We start from the raw sequence: 22,807 nt of genomic DNA, 5'->3' as shown, positions 1-22,807 counted from the left end.
ATTCATTTATGGAGATCGGGTGGCAGTCTGTGGGCAGTAGCTTGCTAGACTTGTGAAATCTAACACAGTGGCTGTCACTGTATTCCCAGAGTGGACACCAGCTATACCAGCTACACCAGCTGGGATGCAGGCTATGGGGTGGTGGCTGCCCCAAAACCTGTAGGGCTGTCAGAGATGTTGCTGGAAGGCATGCCACAGGCCTATACCCCCACATCCACTTGTTGGGATATGTTGCCGCACATACAACTACTCCAAATGCTCATATATAGTAGCAGGCCATAAAGGACTCCAGAGGCTTGTGCATAAATATATCTATTTTAGAAGCTGCCCAGAGAAGCTGTGGCGCCCCATTCCTGGAGGCACTCAAGGCCAGGTTGGATGGGCAGCCTGAGATGGTGGGGGGCAGCCTTGCCCATGGCAGGGGTTGGGGCTGGGTAGGCTTTGAGGTTCTTTCCAACCTAAGCTGTTCTGTGGTTCTATGATTGTATGATTCCGTGAAGAGCTGCAAAAATCACCACAAATGTAGAGAAGGCTCTGCCAGTGCTCCTTGAGGATACTGAAGCACGTGCACTGTCCGCTATCTGCAGAAGAAGAAAACTCAGTTTTTAAGTGATATTTCCATGAGGCTGCACAGAGAGCAACAGGGGATGAATGCTGCTCTGAAGGTCCCTGATACTGTTTCTGCCCAGCTGCTTCCTTTAATCTCTGATATCTGCACTAGTTTTCAGCACTAGTTTTTCATCATGTACCCAGTGTTTCACTTGCAGTGGGAATCAAAGAGTTGGATGTGCTCTGGGCAGCAAAGAGGAATGTTACTGCAAATTAAGTTTACTAGTGAAAGATGTGTCAGGATTGTATAAAGGACACTTAGTAAGATGCAACTAGAAACCACCCAGATAAAGATCACATATTTATCTGCCAAGGCACATTACTGGGATAAGCTGAGAAGTGATCTAAGTAGATGACCCTGCTAGTACTTGTTAACTGGCTGCACTCATGTGAAGGCACATGAGTCAGATAATACAGAAATGCCTCCTGTCATTTGTGATCCCTTCTGTTTATTTTCAAAGCATATCCCAAAAATGCGATTTCTTCTTGGATTTCTGCCAAACATCACTGGGCTGGGGTAACTGTGGCTGTGCCCAGGTACAGCAGGCCTAGGAACCTCCTTCATGGGTGTAGGATGAATCAGACAAGAGATACAGGAGTAGACTGACACTAGAACTAGCTCTGCATCTGTAGCTACTGCCTGAGGCTGCTGGATCTTTAAGCTTCACTTGGGGTGCATGGCCACCAGGCTGTCCTTTTGAATTGCTGTGAGACTTGAGGTACATCGGCACGGGATGGCCTTTGTTTCTTGTCTTTGCCCTCACCAGGATTTTCAGATTTGATGTAAATTCTGGGAGTGCAGTAGCTGTAAACATACAGAGAGTCTTCAGTCTTTCAAACCTTTTGTCCCACACTGGAAAGCATACCACAAAATCCTTATCACAGGCATGTTGTGAGCTGCTACATTTATTGCTTATTATGGAAATAGCAGTGCTCATAAAATGCACTAGCTTTGGCATCTGAAGCCTTCATCTATCCATAGCGAAATCATATCTGTAGTTTCTCTATCTGGGATCCATCCCAAGGGCTAAGCCCTGGGAGCCAAGAGCAATACAGGAAGAGTGCTGGGTCTAGGGTTTGGCTTTTCTGCCCCAAACCAAGATGCTGACATGCTGTATGCTTCACAAAGCTCTCGACCTTCTCGTGTGTCGGTGAACCCCGTTGCCAAGCTGTGTAATAGCATGGTATCGCTGAGAGACATATGTTACTGCTGGGTTGTTTGCGGAAAAATTACATTAAAATAATCCACAACAGTTGTTTTTGTGCCATTTCTTGTTTATTTGAAATCTTGGTCCCCAGTTACCATTACAACATGGGAAGTTATAAGTGTATGGTTTCCATTAAATTGAGGGACATCCTTGACACTCAGGAATTGCTGCCTGCAGGCAGTACAGAAATTCCTAGTCCCATGCAAGCTCTCAGGACTGAAATCAGAACAAGGCAGAAATGTTCAGGAAGAACAGAAATTTTGCTAGCTTCAACATTCATCTTAAAAGCAAAAATTTCAATACAATTCACTACTGTAGGCCTTCTCTTTCTCCAGAAAAACCATCCTCAAGCCAGCAGATAACTTCATTCTGCATATGTTTTTACTCCTTCCCTCATGCTTTCTCCAAGAGTGTGGTTATCATCATGATATGGTAATGTTCAATTTACAAGACTAAGCCTTACCCTCAGAAATTCTAATGTGCAGATTATCATTACAGTGGGACAGAAAGCTGTCAGATTAGGGATCTAATTAAAAGCACAGACCAAAAAATTCATGGATAAACTTGTCTCTCTTCATAATAAGAAATCAAAGAACGCTCTGAGGTGCTTGTCACTGTGAGTAATGGTGTGGATGAGATGTCCAAAGTGCCCTGCACCTTTGCTGTCAGCAGGCTCCATCCCTCTCTGCTGAATTTGGCACAGATGAGAGATGTGCACACTCAGTACTTTGCTGAGAACTAGCACATAAAGCAGCTAATATATCAAAAGACGTTTAAAGCAAAGGGAGGGAAAACATGTTTATTTGTTTTGTAGACGCTGTCAGAATTAGCCTTTTATTTCCCGACAAAATCAGGGAATCTTGAGGGAATACAAAGCTCTTGACAGTTTGAGTGAGAGAACTTTGGTTTAGAAACAAATCCCAATATCACAGTGCTTCTTTACACGTACAGATTTTCCTCCTGTGTATTTGCACTGAACAATCAGGAGAGATGACAAGAAGAACCCTACGGCATACACAGAAGCAGTTAATGTACCCAGATAAATGCCGTCTTTCTGTCACTGCTCCATGTACAATGCTAGTTGTTTGTGTTCAGCCATCAGTGTTCAGATCGCATTTGTACGACGCTTTTATCTCCTCCTTTCCATCAGCACCGAAGTTGGGTTTGTAAGCCAAAGCTCTCTCCTCTCCTGTTAGAAATTTCATGCTTTTATCTTCCAACCCCCACCCCTTTTTTCCCTGCAGGATGTCATCCCTGCCATTCGATTCCAGAAGCTCCAGGCCAAGGAGGAGACACCTCTGCACATCCAGTTCATAGCCCCTTTGCCTCAGAGCTGTTTTCTCAACAGCACTCCATCAAGGGCAGCCTTTGTCCAGGGTGGATAAAGGCACTTCCCTAATTAAGTTAGCTTCACCGCCGCTCGGGAAATACAATGTTCGCTAAACTCATCCACAGCCAGGCAGTGATGAGGATCGCAGCTATTCTGTGGGAATGGAGCACATGTCAATTATCCCAGAATTTCAAAGCGGCAAAAACCAATAGTTTCCTTGGCAAAATCTGCCAGGCATGACATGACTGCTACTTGGGCTCCGCGCGTTTCCTGATGCAAAGAATTGGACAACCTCAGATACCGTTTCCAGGAATAGTAAGGGCAAATGAACTGCAAATTACTAAATTCCCTTTATTGCTGGGAGCTACAAAGTAATTTAAATTAGTTTCAGTCGAAAGTGAACTGTGGGGCAAGCTGGGAAAATAAAATAAGTGGTGACATTTTAGGGACATATTTTATGATCATTTAAAGGAAATACTTCATCTCACACCAATGTATTTAGTAGTCATAGAAAAGGCATGTTTATAAAAGGTCTCTGCTTTGTGAATGTGCATATGCAGAGCACAATTAAATGCAACATGTCCACACATATTAACATATTTACATAAGCGATGTTTTTCATTCACTTAACACCTAGCCTCTGCACAGGAACAGGCAGGATCTGAACACAAGTGAACATATGTCCTTATAGACTAATGCTGTTAACACTGGGTTTTGATTTCATAATGCTTTTCTCATCTTTCGTAAGTTCTCACCCACAGGTAGGTTTGCTGAATGCCTAGGTAAAATAATGGTCGTGTGTGCTGTTCTAACAGTTTTCTGCTTCAGGAACTTCTTTTGGATCCCTGCTGGAGTTTTGATTAATGTCTTACCTGTGACTTCTGCAGACCCGGACTATTTTGCTTCTGCAAGCAAAGGGAAGAGAGGGATGTAAGCTACAGCACCTGGCACCATGTCATTGGGGCTAGAGCAGAGAAGCCATAAAATGCTCTGCCTTTTAATGAAGCAGAATGAATATAATAGATGCTTCTCCTTCCCACAGCATCACTGCAAAAATAACTCAGTCCCACTGCTTTCCACGTCACAACTATAGCAAATAGGTAGCAACAAACAACAACAATAATAACAATAAAAAAAAAAAGCAAACAATGAGAGAATAGTTGGAAATCTTTCATACCATCACATTTTCTTTTAGTGAAGGGAGGTTAAATCTTCAGTCAGCTGAAAAGCAAAGCATGAGATTTGTCCCCGTTGCAAATAATGGATCAGCAGCCACAAACACTGAAAGCAATATGCAGTTACAGAAAGCTTTCATTCAAGTGGAAGTAACTTCTTCATGGTATAAAGCACTTTCTGTGACCTCGGTGTTCTAAATGTAAAGCAATACAGTGCTAGTGTCAAAGAAATTAGACTGCTGTTGGGTGCGGGGAGCAAGGATGTAATTTCAAAGGGGAACATTCGAGGTGATGGAGGTGACAAGGACCATCGCATGCTTTGTTGGCAAGCTGTGTGTGTCTGTGTTCATTTGTTTCCCTGCTGCTCTTCCTGGGGATTTAAGCTGTGAACTTTGGGCTTTTTCTCCTAGTATCTCTTGCACGTTCACCCGCTAGTACACGTACTGTAGGTTGCTGAAGATAAAAGCTTTCTTCCAACCAGCCCTTAAAGCGCAAGGAAGGCAAGGAAAACCCTGCAGGTCTTAACAGACCAGGAGAATGGTCCAAGGCTCTGAAAAAACATCTTTCCACTGCAGATAGATCTGTGGTAGAGGGAGTCACAAAGGGTGAACAGCAGCATGTCCAGCAGCCCAACCCTATCCCCTTCACCTCACCTTCCTTGGGTTGTTCTACTCCACAACTGCATCGAATCTCCTAGTCTTCCTTCTCCGTTCCTGTGGTGGCAATTTGGAAGATGTGTGCCATTCCATTAGCCTGCCAGCATATCAGCAGCGCTTCAGGTGGGCAGGTCATGGGTGGAGAATGATTGGAGTCAGGAACTTGGGGATCCTAAAATGTACTGCTAAGGAGCACTAAGACATGGCATGTTCCTTCCAGCTGAGGAACACACTGGGAGTACTCTGAGGAACATCACTGATCCCTCAGGCAGGCTGTGAGAGACAATGCAGCCATTGATGGTTACAAAAAAGATCATGAAGGACAGCTCTGAGGTTTCCTTGTTTTCTTTGTCTACTTCATGGCAACAGGCCAAGTACTGTCAAAGCAAAGAACTTCAGGAAGATGTAGAAGTAGAAGGGCACAGGCTATGCAGTATTATTCTGGCCATGCAGAAGAGTTGGCTTTCCCATAACACCACAGTGCACAGGACAGCAAAAAGTCCATGAAATCCGTCAAATCCATTCAATCCATTTCTGCACAGCACCTCTCTTCTCCTTCCTCCCACAGGAACCAATATCATGGATGACTCTGGCACTTTTTGCTATGACAAAGTCTGGCCAAATGATTAAGAAATCATGAGGAGCAACAAAACCAGAAGTTTTCTGAGTTAAGACAGAACAAAGGAAAGCACCCCAGGGCAATATGCTCTGCACAGGAGCATTAGGAGGCAGAGAGGCCTTTGGTTCATTTTACTATTATGTAGCATCACCATGATCCACACAGGGAGACAGCCTCAGCTTTTGCCCAGGCACACGTCTTGAGGAAGCCCAGCACAAGGGATAAAAGACCTGTGGGACAGATGTATAGGGAGAAAGGGAGACAGGTATTAGCAACTGAGAAGCCCATGTGAAAGAAGAGTCACTGGGGTTAATTTTAGGAAAAGGAATCTGATTTTATTTTGGTTATCTCAGCGTAAGGAAGTCGAAAGGATAACAGGGGATATTTGGAAAGGAATATTTTCTTTTCTAGTATGCATCAGTCCTGCGCACCAATTGTGTAGAGCTAAGATGAGGGGTTAGAGAAACAATATCCTTCTATTTGAATTGGCCTGGTGAAATGGAAGAACATTACCTACTACCTGTATCACAAGGGGCAATATAGGCACAGTTGAGTTATAGGCACTTCAGAAACACAGCAGACAGCTTCTACAAAAAAAGAAAAAGAGAAATTAGAAATGAAAAGTATTATCTTCTCCTCAGGACAACAGCACCTGTCCTAAGTCTGTCTTAGTCTTCACCCTGACTCCAGATTCCTTGTGTTGAATGCTATTCTTGTAAGTGTTTCTCTGCTTGGAGGTTTGCAAAGAAGCAGATTTTTGTTTTTTCTTTTAAGGATGATAAAGAGAGTAAGTACAGAGAATCATTATGTATATTTTGTCTCAGAAATATTGCTGATACATAGATAGTGCAAGCCAAAGTTCTCATTTCTCACCAGACAAGTGGAAATAATGAATTAGTTACATTTTTCTGGTCAGAAACACAGAACCTTGGAACTTCCCAAAACCAACAGCCTAGACAATCTTGTTCCTAAAGAAATCAAATTGCACCTTATTAGAACTAGGACTGAGGTCAATAACCTAGGAAAACTGAGATGATACAAGGGAGCTATTTCACAGACCAGCCACTTTTCAATAATTGCAAGTTGGATCTGTGCTTATGACAGAGGGTCTGGAAAATCCTACATTTTAGCTTTGATACCTGGATGCATATCTCTGCTGTGTATTAAATTACTTGAATTTAGGCTGTTGTTATATTTTAAAGCCTGGGAGTACATTTTTTTTGCTTTGTGAACATCTGCATGCGATGCCCCCAGTGTGATTACAGTACCAAAAGTCAGTCAGAAGATACAGGGGAATTAATGCATGGTTAGTATTAAAGAAAATGGTTCTGCAGTAGGTAAATGCAGCTGCCTATTAGGAGAGGAGGCAATCAGAGGGAACATTTTCAGCCAAAACAGAGTCTTTGAATTTGAGAAGTGTGGCTGCCTGACGATGAAGTGTTTGTCTGATGGGTTAAGTCTCCTGTTGTCTGTGGGTAGAGATTACCCAAATTGTATTGAAAATCTTCAGTTCAGAAGCTTGGTTGATTCCAAACACTGTTCTGCAGCTGTTCAATATTTGCAAGCTGATCATGGTCAGGTAGAGATCATAGGAAGAGAAGGCTTTCAGGAGAGTTCACTGCAGCCTTCCAGTACTTGAGGGGATTGTGCAAACACAAATGGGACAGACTTTTTTTGCACAGTCTGATAGTGACAGGGAAGGGAGAAGGATTTCAAACTAAAAGAAGGGAGATTTGAGTTAGATGCTGGGGAGAAATTCTTTACCCAGAGGGCAGTGAGATGCTGGCACAGCTGCCCAGAGAAGCCGTAGTGCCCCATTCCTGGAGGCACTCAAGGCCAGGTTGGATGCGGTTCTGGGCAGCCTGAGCTGGGGGGAGTAGCCCTGCCCATGGCAGGGGTTGGGGCTGGGTGGGCTTTGAGGTCCCCACCAACCTAAACCATTCTGTGATTTTGTGACACTGCTTCTGACACCCTGATCACAGCCACTGTAATATTCCAGTGTGAATGATCATGCCTGAAAACTTGTCTTTCATTCTTGCTACTATTCAGGCACGTTTTTGAAACTTACTTCCTAAAAACGTCCATGCCAGAAATATTCTGCTGTGTGAATATGCAACAGTACGGACACAAAAGAAACCATGACTCGTATGATTCTGTTTGAAGCATTCATAGTGCTATTCCTAGAAATAATTTGCACTACATTTCTTATTAAAATACTTTGGTTGTTTTTGTGCACTGTTGCACTGCATTGCAGCTGTGTAGCAATGCTCCTGAACTGTGGGGTAGAGGAGTGCTGGGGAACTCATGGGGGGCAGTGGGAAGGAGATGCTCACTGGTGGGACAGGAGTGCCTCACTGTTCTGCAGTGCCCAGTGCAGGGCCAAAGCCAAGTCTGGTGGTGCTGCAGCGTGCTCCTGGTTCACACTGGACAGAAAAGAGAAGTAGCAGGGAAGCGGTTTTGCTAGGCTGCAAATGGGGGTTTTCGTGCTGCCCTCCTGAGCTCCTGTGCTGTGCTTCTGAATTTGAATTTCGTATCAGGACCATGAAGATAAAAGCAAAAGCAGGTTTGTATTTGGCTGAGCAAATAAAAAAGCAAGCAGAGCTGTTCCATTTAAAATTCCAACCAGATCAAAGTGTCTAATTTCTCTTGCCCTTTTTGGGCTGCGGCACAACCCCAGCTATCTCAGCATGGTTGTTGACACCTATTGAAACAAAAATGCATGAAGTAATCTTTCTGAAGGTCACAGTGACCTCACTGCTTAGCAAAAAAATTCTCACTTAAGCTGGGTTTTCTGGCACATCCTTATTTGTAGCTAGGGAACCAGGTATTCTTCTCGACAGAGGCATGATCTTCCGTTGGCTTTGCTCATTCGCAGTCTGACTTGGCTGCACCAGAAATACAGTTGGGCTGAAAAATGGCTGCTGATCAGACAAAGTGAATTCAAGGACGCAGCTCAGCGCAAGTGCTGAAAAACTGCTGCATCACTTGTGAACAAGTGGGACTGATTCGTGCTTTCCTTGTTGCCAAATTAAACACGGAGCACTTACAAAGAAACGAAGGAAACACATTTTTGTTTGACTGAAAAAAACTGGGACAGCGAATAAAGGGTGATTTCTAGAAGAGCCAGGAGATTCTGAATTGCGGTGAGACTCCAGGAACCTCACCACAGCTCGTTCAAAAACTTCCTTGTAACACATTCCCTCAACCATGGTGGAAGTGGGAATGGCTACAAAAAGGCTGACATCTCAAAACTTGGCCTCAAAATGGATTTTCCTTTAAAAATAATGATTCATTTTGAACGGTGTGTAATAATTCCAATACTAGTGTTACCAGTACACTGAAAAATAAAGTACTAAAAGATGAAGATTGAAATGGGTCTCTCCACAAACATGTTTTTCCACTCCTCTCCATATTGTGTGCCCATTATTACAAAGACAAAATACTACCGCAAAAGCTCCAAACTTACTGCTTAGCATAGCAAAAAGGCTGTGTCTTAGGGCAGTGGGGAAGATGCCCGTGCTCTTGTGTGTGGTACGAAACTGCTGCTTTGCTGCCTCCCTCTGTTGCCCAAGCGTGGGGTGCTGGAGATGAGAGCATTAAGGAGGGTGAGATGCACATAGCCTTTCCAGCATCCCAAACAGGAGAACTGAGGGAGGGCTTTTCCATTAGATTTTAACCCTTTAGAAGTAGCTGAGGTAATGTGAAAAATGACTGCAACACCTTCATGTGGCTAGGTGTCTCCCCCACCTCTCCTGATACATGCTTGGACTAAGGAGCCACAGATCGTGTTTGCAGCTGTCCAACTTAGGAAGGATGAATTTAAGTCATACATTCTGCTAATCAAAATATTATTTTCCAATGTCATTGCAGAGTACAAATATAAATACACCTCCTGAGAGCACCTTGGGATCTACTTCATCAGGATAAAATAATTACTTATGTTGCTCCAAAAGTAATGCCTGCTATTTATTTCCATAGAAACTACAAGAAATAGAAAAAGCACCATAGCAATATATGATAGAGTAAATTCACAGCTACAGAAACTCTTTTTCAACGTAGCCACCACCATGAGCTACTTATTTTCACCACCAGTAAACAAAAGCCTGCGTGCCACGCTTATAAATATCTACACCAGTGCAGGTGATGTGCTGTTGCTATTGTCCTGGCAGAAATGCACCACCCACCCATCACTGTGCTCACATCCACTGGTTGGTCTCCACAAACGTTCAGCAATGATGAATGTCAATGAGTACCATTTTTTCTACATCGAGGAGCTCAGTGACCCCACTTTGCTTCATTCGCACTTCCATACCAAGACAGCGTTGTGTCAGAGTGCACCTCTGCTGCTGCCTGTCACACAGCAGCAACATGTAATGGGATCGTGGCAGGAAGCTTCATCCTCTACTGCCAAACCACCGACATCTGCCTCTGATGTCATAAGCCATTATAAAACAGGAGGCATTACTTCCACAGCAGCCTTTGTACCTTCTCAGGTTAGGCAACATTTCTCCACGGAGTTTGATGAACTTTAGTTAAGATATGAACATCTAGGGTGAGAAAAGAAAAGTTATATAAACTAATTACAAGGAGTGGCTAAGAAACAAAAGCCCATTCATTTTCAAAATACATCACCTGGTTCCAAAGTTCTCAAGAGAGACCTGACTGTTTTTCAGTGTGTGTGAATTAATTTATCAAACTGATTGCCAGAGCAGCTAATTGAACCAAAGCATTCTTTCTGGGGAATGCAGAGCCACACCAATGAGTTCAACTGAAATGTTCAGATTACATTGTTTTCACAGAAAAAGGAGAATTTCCACAATTACTGCCAAAAACTATACTAAAAGGGAGTTGAGGCACCTTGTCAGAAAAATTCCCTTTTTTTTCCCAGTTAAAAAAAAAGTTGTACTAGTTACACTAATTAACATGCAATGAAGCTCAAAAGGCTGCCAAAGCATCTACAGTAGCACAGTGAACAGTCAGAAAACTTAGACAAGAACTTAGTGTTCCTGCTTCGTCATGTTTCTTTCCTCCACGTAGGTGGACGGGCTGAAATGGGCTGTGTGACCTCCTTCTGTCAGAAACTATTATTCATGTTATGCTACTAGTGCCCCTGGCTAGTCTGTCTGCCAAATCTCACGTTTAAAAAAAAAAAAAAAAAAAAGAAAGGAAGAAAGAAAAAAAAGAAAAAAGTCATTTGCGTCCCTTTCATTTCTCAGGACTGGTTGCTGCTATGAGGATGAGATAACCCCTATGCTCTGTGAGGAGCCACCAAGACAAGCCCTGAGGTCTTGGTGGGGGTTGCAGTGGGAACCACAGTGGGCACTGTGCTGACAATTAAACTGCAAATTGCAACTGGGACTGCAATGGAATCGCATTTTGTCTGGGTAATGGGTTGAGGGGATAGGATGGTTTAATCCTTCTTCAGGAACCTCTGGAGAGCCGGTAAAATTCCATGTGGTGCGAGTCTTTATCTTTTCAGGGAATGGGGGAAAGAGGGGGGAGAGGACATGTGGTTTCTTGAAGCAGCTTTGGTCCTGCACTGATGGAATCGGAAAGTTGGTGAAATCAAACACAACACTCCCTTTCAGCCGCTGTCTGATAATCTGCATAAGCGATAACAAATCATTTGAAATTAAGGCAGGATACAGTTAAGCCTCTCATTAAGTACTGTATGCATGGGAAGTGGGGTCAGGGCGGCCTTTTAAAAGGTGCTTGGGTTGGTTACGCTTATCCCTCTGTGGAGATCCATCTTCTGAACAGGAGCTAAAAGCAGACTTTGCTCAACCGCGAGGAAGTTTATGATCTGCTGCGGCATTTTGTGAAGTGAAATAGAGGTCTAAGTGCCAGGAAGAGATAACTCCAGGTGTCGTGGCTGCTGGGCTAGCAGAGGGCTTCTGCCCTGAGTGCTTAGCTCTCCCAGTGTTCCCAGTAAGACACAGTTATCTTGTTTTCATTTAGGCTCTGAGTCAGGAAGGTAATAAAAAATAACTCTTCTGAGTGTTCTTGTACTTTGTGTGTGTTTTTACAGGAATTTACAGACACCTGAAAAGGATATTTGCAAAATGACCTATGATCCTTAACCTGTGGTACACACAATAAATCTGCCACCCTAACCATTGCCAGCCTTTTTGAATGAATGGCTGTATTATAACAGCACATGTGTACAGCTACAGGGTTGTATATCTTATTGGACATCATTCTCCAATCAACATTAAAAAATAAAAGAAAAGCTATACACAGCTATCTACACATAAATTCTCTCACTGAAATTTGCCTCTCCTTTCTCCCTCGCTCCTTTCCCTCCTGACTGATGGCTTTATTATACAAGGGACAGTAATAAACATCCCAACTAAGCCAATGAACTTCTTGTCTCACACGTAAATACCTCCTTGGAGGATACTAGGTATGACCAACAGAAGAGTAATGACTTCTTTTCCCAGTTATTCAGTGTTAACAAACTAACTGGTCATCAAATATGGGCTTGGATATGATGGATTCCCTGCACATAGTTGAACACCAGAATAGATTTTGAGTGGGAGCAGAAAGCAGGTAGCATCTTCCAAGGGGAGGACGTTGCTAAAACTTTGGGATTATGGTAGTGCTAAATGAGTAATTGCCTTTTGTTTCCTGAGGTGACCTGAAGAAGTCAGGGTCAGATCAACCTAAATAGTTTTTACTTCTTTTGATTCACCAAAGCAAAATCAAGAAAAGGCAATTTCCCATTTTGGCCAAGCAGCCTAAAATACATTATTCCAATTTTGGCTCATGCCACAAAAGCCAAGGAGGTGAAAGGTAGGATTCAGTGTGCATGTAAAATTTCTTTCACCCAGTACAACTCAGGGAGTTGCTAATATATGTTATAAATGCAGCTTGAAATCCAACATCTGCTTGAGAGAATGCAACCCATTCTCTAGAACCACAACCAACACAGAGCTCCAGAGTGCTCCAGGATGAGCTCAGCCTTTTCTGCTACAGTCATTTCTCATTGTTGACATAAACATTCATTAATCCAGAAAGCCAAGAACTTTGTAACTCATTGGTTACGCTCCTCTGAGAAAGAAATATCTCAGTATTTTGGCTAGGAATCAGGTCCTCCATTAATAATTATCTATCTACTGATGGCAGTATTACTGACTTTCCCCATCTTACTCAATATGATTACTTGTTTCAATTATTCAACAAAAAAGAGCAATATGATGTGCTTCCCATTGCTGAGCTGAGGTCCCTTTCACAAACGCATTTCCTAAATGTGTCTGTGTCTGCTGAGATAACTTCCATTCCCAGCTATGTCCAAATTCTTCTCACACTTAAGCAGTGATACACTGGATGCTCTGAATTCAGGCTTTATAAAGAACGTGAGCAGGCAAATAGAAGGCACCCTACCATCTGGCAATGCTGCATTTTTGTTTGACCTCACTGTGCTGCTATACTGAAATTTTTCATTGAATCAAAATTATGACAGGGTAACATTTTAACTTCAAAACATAATAAACAGATTAAATTATGAAATTTCCTATAGATTGTTTTAAAAAATATTCAAATCATTTTCCTTGGAGAACACTGATGATTCTGTTTTGACTACTGAAGTACTTTGCATATTTCAGTATTAAAAAAAATCACATTGCAGTAAAAATAATCACCGTGTATTTAGAGGGCTTAGCAGGGCTCAAGGACTGACCACTGATCATGGTTACAATTTTTCACAATTTCGTGCCTTTACATTTCTCTGACAAAAAAAAATGAAAAAAAAAAAAATAAGAAGAGTCAATGTTTCCTATGAAACATTCTGCCTTAGACAAAATCTGCACGATGTGCCAAGAAACCATGCAATTCAATTTTTCAGCCAGCTGTCAAGGTCAGGCAGACTATTTCCCAGCAAACTATGTGGAGGAAGAAATTAAAAAACAAGCGTACAAACAAATGGTGCCCATATTGGTCTGTACCTTCAGGAGGCTGAGTCACAGGACTGAAGAGACCTCCCTATGCTCTGTCTGAGCTTCTGCTGCAGCTAAGGGCTCACTGGCCCACTCGAACATGCTGAAAAAATTCAAGAGCTACTGTAATTTGTGCCATCGTATGGAGGAAAAGCAGTTAGTAACCTGCTCTGCTAAAACACCACATGGGTCTTTGTGTAGAGGGAACCAGGCATCCTTCTTACCTTGGCTTTTTGTTGCCCAGATCACTGCTCCTGCCTCTGTTTTTATCTTACCACAGTTGTGCATAAAGTGTAGCGCACACCTCCATCTTGAATTTGACCTATCCCCAACCAGCTGTTTTTTATACTGGCACTGAGCTCTGCTCTGTGTGACAGCGACAGGGCCCGAGGGAACGGCATGGAGCTGCATCAAGGGAGGGGCAGGTGGGGGTCAGGGAAAGGGGCTGCACCACAGGGCGGTGGGCATGGAACAGGCTGCCCATGGCCAGCCCCAAGTGCCAGAGTTCAAGGAGCATCTGGACAGCGCTCTCAGACATTGGGTTTGATTTTGGGTGGTGCTGTGTGGAGCCAGGAGTTGGACTCCATGATCCTTGTGGGCCCTTCCAATTTGGGATATTCCATGACTTTATGATTCTGTGAACTATCTCATGAAAGAAACACAGTCTTACTTGCTTCACACCTCCTTCATTCTCCACAGTATTTTTAGCATACACTACTCCCAGTTTGGCCATGACCAAGTGAAGGACTTAATACGTCATGTGTGAGCATCAACACCCTAAGGGCCCTTTTTCAGACCAGAATCCCACTCCAGCAAGCACTACAAATGCTGGCTGAGGGCTGCCCTGCTGGGAATCAACTCTCACTCTAACTCAGACAGCTTGCTTTTTTTTTTCTGCTTTAGGACACAAATTGCAGAAGTACCAAATTCATGAGATGTCCATGTGATAAGATAATTCTACCAGCCCTGAATCTTCAGGGAGGAGGTGCTGATGTCCCTTGGCATTAGGAGGAAGGGATCCAGTGAGGAACCCTGTGGCCCTGAGGTGCTGGACTAAAGAGAATGGCTTCAGGTTGTGCCAGGAGAGGCTCAGGTTGGATATTAGGAAAAAGTTCTTTTCAGAAAGAGTGATGAGGCAGTGGAATGGGCTGCCCAGGGAAGAGGTGTAGTCGCCATCCTTGGAAGTGTTCAAGAAGTGTTTAGATGGGAAAATAGTGGTGGTAGTTGGAGGTTGAACAAGATGACCTCACAGGATTTTTCAGCTTCAGTAATTCTATGATTCTACGATCCGTAGAAAACAAGAAAAAGGATGAGATTTCCAGCCTCATGTTAGTTTCCCTGTACCCTGAACAGTGGGGCAGGTGAGGACACCAGCACTGTAGGTCTTCATGGGTGTGGGGTGAGGGCATTTGTGGGCTGGGCTTCCCTGCATGCACCACACAGGGGTGCTGCATCAGGCATGCAGAGCTGGGCCTGATTTACCACCTCTGCACAGGCCATCTGCAGGGCAGGGCAGGGACTGTGGTGAACATCCTGGCCAAGCTGGGTTCCCTGCTCAGGCGCTGTGAAGATGATTTATGTGCAGGCGGTGGCCCTTTGTCCAGTCTTTCAGGGTGCCCGGCAGAGGCATAATGCTGGCTGGGCTGCCAGAAAAATACCCAAAGGCCTCCATTCCAAATAGACATATTTGGAAATGGAAAAACAGCGATATCCAGGGAAAGCCCTGCAGCACCAAAGTTGCCTTTGTGCTCAGAGTGTACTGCAGGTCCAGCAGCTTCTCCTTGCATAAATGTCTTGCTGGAGCCACTGAAAACTCTAACTGAAGTCACTGGCTGCATAATTTACATCCCATGTGCTTTTTCTCAAGGCATGCATAACTCATTTGCAAACATGGCCTGACAGCAGCAGACGGAAGAAACAGCCATTGGCCAGCTGTTATTCAGTAGGGCCTCTGCATCCCTTCCTAATTGGGGTGAGACAAGAACCCCGGGTACCGACCTGACGGACAGCAGCAGCCAGCCCTTCTGTTTCTTCATCCTGCGGTGCAGCTCCATCATCCTGCCCCTAGCACAGGAAGGCTTTTTGGAGTGAGCATGTCCAAATACCGTAGGGTCCCAGCTCCAAGCAGCTGAGGAAGTATTGCTATTTGTAACCCTTCTGCAGATGATTCACAGCTTCGCGCTCGCACCGTGAAATGTAACATTAGTGCCAAGATCCTTTATTCAGCAGTGTTAGCAAAAGCCAAAAAACACTCCTCTGAAAGGGCTTTGTCACCATCCTTTGATGGTGAAACAGCCTCTTACAGCAGCCCCGTATGTTTCAATTACCATACACTGGTGTCTCTGCCTCTTTCCCCAGCTCATAAAAATCACAGCCAGTAAACACAAATCACCACCTGAAGCAGGCACTGCTTTCCTCCCACTTTAATATACTTGCCCATACTACAAAGAAACGCAGAGAGCTTCTGCTATCTTCAGCGCCCAGGCTGCCTGGTCCCAGGCAAGGATTAGCCATGTGTGCACTGGGAACAATCTGCTCTTAGTTTGCTTTAACATGGTTTTTATCCTTCTAAATCATGTTCAGCCATTTGACCTGACAGCAGTCTGACACACAACCTGTTTCGGGGGTAGAGGATATGGAAGAGCAGGGGATTTTGCTGTTTCCTTCTCGAAAAAAAGAAAAACCTGCTTGCGTTTGGGAGAGTAACACTTACTTACTTACTTACTTATTTATTATTGCATGTGAATTTTCAGTGTGATTGCTCACTTTTTTTTCCCATAGACAAGCCTGGGAATATCTTAGGATGCCAAGATAACGACAATGATTTTAGGACTCCACAATAAGAAGCTCTGGTGGGAAATACCAGAGTGCAACTCTGAAGGCACATGCAATTCCACAAAGCAGAGGGAAGGCCACTGCGGTTTGTCGTGGCAAAGGACACACATAACTCAGCCCAGACCTGTCCCAGCCTGCTCCTGCATCTCCTGCATCTCCCTGCTCTGCTGCAGCACACCAAGAGCAGCGATTTATTTGGGACCCTTCTGCTGAGTAGTGGCACTTTAAAAATTTCAAAGTGTTGCATGGGAGTCTAGCATGTGACTCCCATTAAAGTCAATATGAGTCATGTGGCAAACAACCCCCAGAGCACTTTGAAGATATACTTCCATTTATGTTTTTCTGATCCCAGCTAAAAAAAAAAACAAAAAAAAAAAAAAAAAAAAAAAAAACAAAAAAAAAAAACCTATTGTAGAACAGGACTTCAAGGACAGCTTTTCAAGAGCAATTCTCTTTCCTTATTTGCTCCTCGACATAAATCACCAAGGGAGGGAGTGCAATCAGTTAGGCTGTTATTTGATTATGGTGCAACAGAGAACGAGTAGGAAAAAAAGCAGCGTGTGAAAAAGAAGTGTTGATGAAAACTGTCTATGAATTATTTAAATCTTGTACAGAAGATTTGACTGCAAAGAAATTGGGGTGAATTTCAGTGGAAAAAGCTTTTAGTGATAAAGCTGAAGGGCTCAACAGAAACTTATCTGGAGGGAAAGCCACGCTGCCCAAGGCTGTGTAGGCACTAAGCCTCAGTGAGGGGATGGGGGTGAGGGAATGTGGGTATCACTGCATGTCCCCAGCAGCCATATCCAGAAGGTTGTGCTGGGTCTGGTGATCTTGGCACTCAGATGGAAAATGGCTGGAAACCTTCTAAAGAGAGGCCAGAGAGCTATTTTCTTCCTCTTACACTTGTGCCCATAGCTCACTAGGGAAGAGATGAGGCTTCCAGGAGATATAGCTCTGGTTTCTAACTGCTTTTATCATAGAATCTTATTAGTTGGAAATAACTCTAAAAGGCCATCTAGTCCAATTCCTCTGCAATGGACAAGGACACCCACAGCTCGATCAGGGTGCTCAAAGCCCTGTCCAGCCTGACTGACCTTAAGTGTCTTTAAGGATGGGGCTTCTATTACCCCCCTGGGCAACCTGTGCCAGTGCCTCACCACTCTTATTGTAAAAAATTTCTTCCTTATGTCCAATCTAAATTGCCCCTCTGTTAGTTCGAAACCATTTTTCTTAGTCCTATCACAGCAGACTCTGCTAAAGAGTCTGTCCCCTTCTTTCTTACAACCTCCTCTTCAGATACTGAAAGGCCTCCCCAGGCCTTCTCTTCTCCAGGCTGAACAGCCCCAGCTCTCTCAGCCTGTCCTTGTAGGAGAAGTGTTCCATCCCTTGGGTTGTTTTTCTGGTCACACTCAAATAGGTCCACATATCTCCAGTACTGAGGGCTCCACATCTGATTGCAGTACTTTCAGAGAGCTTTCACCAGCGCGGAGCAGAGGAGCAGGATCACCTCCCCTGACCTGCTGGCCACATTTCTTTGGATGCAGCCCATGATACAGTTGGATTTCTGGCTGTGATGGCACATTGCTTGTCCAATTTGTCATCCGCCAGTACCTCCAGGTCCTTTTTAGCAGAGCTGTGCTCCATCTTACATTCCTGAGCTTGTATTTTTATTGGGAGTTGCCATGATGCTGGTGCTAGATTCTGCACTTGGATTTTTTGAACCTCATGAAGTTCACCTGAGCGTAATGCTTGAGCCTGTCTAGGTCTCTCTGGATGACATCCCATCCCTATGGGTGTGTTGACTGCACCAAACAGTGTGGTGTCATCCGCAAACTTGATGAGGATACACTCAATCCTGCTGTCAATGTAATTGATGAAGACATTAAAGAACACTGGTCCCAGTACTGACTCCTGGGAGACATCACTTGTTGTCAGTTTCCATCTGGACATTGAACCACTGTCCACAACTCTCTGGATACAATCACAGAATGGTTTGAGCTGGAAGGAACCTTGAAAGGCCACCCAGTCCAACGCCTCTGCAGTAAATAGGGACGCCTACAGCTACATCAAGGTACTCAGAGCCCCATCCAGTCTGACCTTCAGTGTCTCCAGGAATGGGGCATCTACCACCTCTCTGAACATGTCTCACTGTTCTATCCCATTACTACCCAATTACAACACCTTGAAAGCAACAGCACCACCTCAGCACTTTGCTGTGACACTGACCAGCTGAGAGCATGTGGATCAGTACAACCACTCCTCAATGAATAACCACGAGGATGAAAATCTGTAAGTCACACAAATGTAGCTCAATGGGTTGGTAAGGATGCCAAGTCACCAAGCACTAGTTGTGGCAGATGGGGATTTTAATAGAGTATGTTCTTTCTTAAGAAAACTTTTATGATTGCTAATTGCTTGAGAGAAAACACGTTATCTTAATCCAAGTGAATTGTCTCTACCTAAAATGTGTGTTCCCCATACTAGTAGAAAACAGATACCGTGCACTGCTACACCAAGCATGTGGCTTTTCAAAAATAGATACCATTAGATTGCATTTTTGGAGGATACCAAAAGAAAAAATAACAGCACATATCTAAAAAAAAAAAAAAAAAAAGTAGTGTTTCCCATATCAGAAGGTTCACATTTACCTTTTTTTTCCCCGTTATGGTAATTCAGTTTTTCCAGTTCCAGCAAATGTTAATAGCAGCAGGCTTTGGAACAGGAGCTTCAGATTGGTGCCATATAAACAAGAAGGGGAGGGCAGGAAAGAGGAAAGAAGCAGTCCAAGTCCCAAAGGCTTTATTATCCTGATGATTCCTGAAACCAATTACAGATCTGTTTCTCAGTAATATTCTCTTCACATCATAAACATAACCAGTTCCTCATCCATTGAACAATCCAACTATCAAATCCATATCTTTCCAATTCAGAGATAAGGATGTTATGAGTGACCATGTCACACAGGCCTTCCTAATGTCCAGATAGATGACATCACTGACTCTTTCTTTGCAAATGACAGTTATGGCCTCATAAAAGGCAACAAGGTCAGGCAGGCAGGACCTGCCCTTGGTAAAGCCGTGCTGTTTCTCCCAAATCACTTCTCTATCTTCCTTATGCTTTAGCATAGCTTCCAGGAGGATCTGTTCCATGATCCTCCCCAGCGCAAAGGTGAGGCTGACAAGTCAATAGTCCCCAGAGTCATCCTTTTTACTCTTCTTAAAAACAGGTGTGATGTTGCCTTTTTTCCATTCACCAAGTACTTCACATTACTGCCATGACTTTTCAGATATAATCAAGAGAGACTCGGCAACTACATAAGTTAATTCCCTCAGGACTCTGGAATGCACCATACTGGGACCTATGGACCATAGACATATGGATGCTCAGGTTCCTCAGGCAGTCTTGAACCTGATCTTCACTTACCGCAAGAAGGGAATGCTGCCCCAGTTCCTACCTTCCGAACCATATGCTCAAGGGCTGTGTGTAGATAATCCTGAACCAAAGCACGCTTTTTTTCCTTTTTTAAATTTAATTACTGAACTGTTGACAAAATAATCCATTCAGATAAGACCAAGGAAAATCAAGGTTAGTAATAGGCCTGGTAATGCAATTGCCTTCTACTCATGTATCTGCCTGGCCCAAATAAAATGTTTTCAGGAAATTAAAAACCTCCATAATACCGTAAGTGGAATGTTCTTCTCTGCACTCACCTCCTCTAACATTCATTCTTCATTTTATCTTTTCCGGTCCTTGTCTCACTTTCCATCTTATGTGGATTTCTGTAGAAATTCCATTGTATCCCCAGGGCAGCAAGCTCAGGGCTGTAAAGATGAGCAGCTGAGAGATGTCATCCAAGAGCAAACACAGTGCTGTTTGGTTAGGTGTGGTTTACTCAGATAGTGGAATGCACCTGTCTAGAAAGTAAACACACTTGCCTTAGCCTTCAGTGTAGCCTCTGCCTTTATTTCCAGATCAGAAGAGGCAGAATCAAGAAGCACACTCTTGTCTTTTCACATCCCAGTAACCTCCATTGTACATTGAACTTCCCAACTATTTCCATGACAACAGATTATAGACTGACTTCGTTCCTCCACTGGTAGTGAATTTACAAACTGAGGTTTTATGAAGTATTGTTGTTAAGAGATGCATCAGGATTAGACAGACACGCCACACGTTTTGGAAATAACTCACTCCTGGCTGTCAGGAGAACTTGGGTCCTTTGTGAAATAACCACACTTAACATTCATACCACTGCCTTGTCACTGAACATCACCTGCTCACACAGGATCACTGACAAGTGCAGAGCAGATACAGCATGCCATCAATCACTCACTGTGTTCTTACTTTTATGCAGTTTTATGGCTTTACTTTAGCTGCTGGCTGTCATAACCAAATCAATTAGAAGTTTACTTAGCACGTGTTGCCCTCAGGTAGGGGATGCATGGGCACCTGGGGCTGTTCTCTGGGAGGGGACCTGCCCATGACCCATCTTAGCAGAAGGACATCCTCACAGGAGCATCCTCAGTCCAGTTTCCCACACAGTTCCTTGGCTCAAGCTCAGTTGCAAAGTGGACACATACTGTGAGCACAGAGGGTGGTGTGCAAGGGGAAATAAAGCAGCTCCTGGGAGGAGATGGGTCCCCTCTAAAAGCCCTGGGTTGATTTGTGGTTCAGCAAGTTCATGGGAGCAATTGTTCCAAGTGGAACAAAAGGTTAACGGGATAACGCTTCAACCCTAAAAGCCCAGGTACCGCTCCTGATTATGTCACGAGTAAAAAATTAGATTTTTTCCAATACGGAGAAAAATTAATATGACCTTTAATGAGTCCATAAAAAAACATTACAATAGCTTTAGTCACTTTCTTTTTAGTAACTATTAGGCTTCTACATTTTCTTAATGGAAGTACAGATGAGGAATAGTGCTTCCTCATGAAGAAAATAGAGGAAATAGCTGCTTGAAATGAAATGGCCAAGGATGTGGAGATGCTGCTCCTCCATCTGCATGAACAAATGGGAGGGAGGGTCATAGGAAAGCAAACCACCAGGTGAAGGAGACCAAAGCAGTGAGGGCATGGTCAAGTCATTCTGTGGGGGTTGCTAGGTGATTCTGCAGTACAGTTTTTCCTTTGAAAAAGCAGCATGTCTCAGCTAATACAAGAAAAAAGCATCTTGTGGGATTTTCTCTTTCTGGCCAATGAACATCTATTACCTTTGCTAGATTTTCTTCTGGCTGGAGCATTAATGTTGTTAGTGCAGATTCTCTCTGAATAATGAATTGAGAGATGGAGTTAATGATATATATAAATACTTTCTGCCTACCTTGGAAAGAGAGCCTTGAGTCCAGCGTTATCACACTGAAGTCCACCCCTTAAAACTCCTTTCTGCATCTTTCTTTTTCCTTCTTTCCACATTCCTTGTTAAGCATATCAGCAGTGCTGCCTAAGAGACTGGGATGTGACTGCTCATGGCAGCATGTCCCTCACTGACACTGCTGGCCACACGTTGCCTCCTGCCTGTCCTGCGGGCTCCATGACATGTCCTGCTGAGGACAGGCAGGGTTGACACAGCCTAGGAGGAACTCACCAGCTTTGCTAGCCATTAAATGAGGCAGGAGGAGAAAGTATGACCTGGCTTCTGCCTTCCTCACTCCTTAGGAGAGGTACTAGCAGCTCTTAACAGGAGGCTGGGGCAACACTGACATTCTCAGGTCTGCTACCCAGCAGTCACCTGAACTCCCAGGGTTACTTCCACAGGGACCAGGAAGTTTGGCACCACTGCTGTCTCTGTACAGAATATCTGCAGCATGGCTTGTTCCTAGACAGGAGACCCTACGGCCTGGTGAAAGAAAGAGAGCTGCATGGCATGGACATGGCAGTCAGCAAGACAAGCAAGGCCTACAGTCTCCCCATGTGAGGCTGGAGGGCTGTTCACAGGAAATGGAGGATCAGAAAATCTTAAAGTGGGAGAAAAGGAGAGGCAAAAGCAGCCTTAGCCTCCCCACGCAGGACAGAGGAGTCTTCATCCCAGTCAACCCCACTCTCTGTGTATCCCTGGCTCAGCTATCTCAGGTCATGGGCCCAAGCATAGAGTAACTACATTGGGCCTTGTTTTCTCCTCATGCTCATGAATAGGACATCCCTGCGTGGGGGTTTATAAAGCAACTGCATTCCTGCAAATGGCTGGTTTGACCTGTACAAAGGACAGGGTATAGCTGCTTGCTGTTGCCTTAGTCTGTTGTTCACATCTCCATAGCTTGCTGACCATATTCCATCCAGCCCAGGAGGGGGTGGCGGAACAAAAAAGCCCTCCAAGTTAGCAGCTGGGGCCACCAGCTACTTGTGTGGTAGCAGTCCTGCCTTTGTAGAGATGGCCTTGCACCAAGGCCTGGTGCAAAGCTCTCACTTTGGATGTGCTGCTAAGCATATAACATACTGTGCACTC

At 44.1% G+C, this 22,807-nt stretch overlaps 1 protein-coding gene across 1 annotated transcript in view; it reads left to right on the top strand.

Annotated features, from left to right (window-relative positions):
* LOC306956311 (maestro heat-like repeat-containing protein family member 2B) overlaps positions 1-22,807 on the top strand; it is a gene marked incomplete at both ends in the record, with an annotated part of 103,034 nt that overhangs the window by 39,507 nt on the left and 40,720 nt on the right.

This window comes from Tetrao urogallus, assembly GCF_951394365.1.
Source record: "Tetrao urogallus genome assembly, chromosome: 1".
Classification (NCBI taxonomy): Eukaryota; Metazoa; Chordata; class Aves; order Galliformes; family Phasianidae; genus Tetrao; species Tetrao urogallus.
The sequence above is the reverse complement of the archived record's forward strand: the minus strand, read 5'-3'. Positions and strand labels throughout refer to the sequence as shown.